Raw genomic sequence first — 935 nt, forward strand, 5'->3', positions numbered from 1 at the left:
CCAAAACAGTGGGGTTTCTCTAGTTGCAAACACCATTCTTGTTAGTAGTGCCAAAGATAAAAATCCTTTGATGGCTGATGTGTCTTTCTATGGAGTGATTGAAGAAATATGGGAGTTGGACTATCGTCAATTTCAAGTTCCACTTTTCAAGTGCGCTTGGGTTGCGAATGACAAAGGAGTAATAAACAACGACGAATGTGGCTTCACCTTGGTCAATTTGAACAAAAGAGGGCACAGGAATGATGAATTTGTCCTTGCAAGTCAAGTCAATCAAGTCTTTTATATTGATGACCCAGCAAAAAAAGGATGGTCTATTGTGCTCCCAGTGCCAAATAGGTGTTATGAGGGGGAGGATGATTGTTCAACTAATATTCCCGAGACCCGACCAATTGACAATGTTGTTACTCATGAAATTCCCGTTCATGGAAGATACTTTAGAATAGAACACGAGGGTGTCTGGGAATCGAACAGAAAAAAATGATGTTGTTAGAACCTAATGGGGGGGGGATTTAGGTTCTATTGGCAACTGTAGCAATTTAAAGCGATTATGCAAGTATGCAAGCGGAAGACTTAAAGCAATCAAAAATAAATGCGGTAAATAAATGCGTAAAAAAAATAAAGCGATAAATGAGATAGGATATGTTTATGGAAGTTCGACGATAAATCGTCTACGTCTCCCCTTATTGGTTAAGATTGATTAACCAAGGATTCACTAGCACTTCAACTCTTGGCCTTGATGGCTCCAAGGATAGCCGTACAAATCAACACGATCACCGCGCCGATACAACTCGAACACTTGGCCTTAAGGGCTCCAAGGATAGCCTCAACACAACACTTGGCTTCACACTCAAGTGCTTACAACGATAGCACAACACACTTGGCTTCACACTCAAGTGTTTACAACAATAGCACAACCAACTCACAAACTATTTTTA

The sequence above is a fragment of the Henckelia pumila genome, chromosome 2 (genome assembly GCF_033568475.1).
Source record: "Henckelia pumila isolate YLH828 chromosome 2, ASM3356847v2, whole genome shotgun sequence".
NCBI lineage: Eukaryota > Viridiplantae > Streptophyta > Magnoliopsida > Lamiales > Gesneriaceae > Henckelia > Henckelia pumila.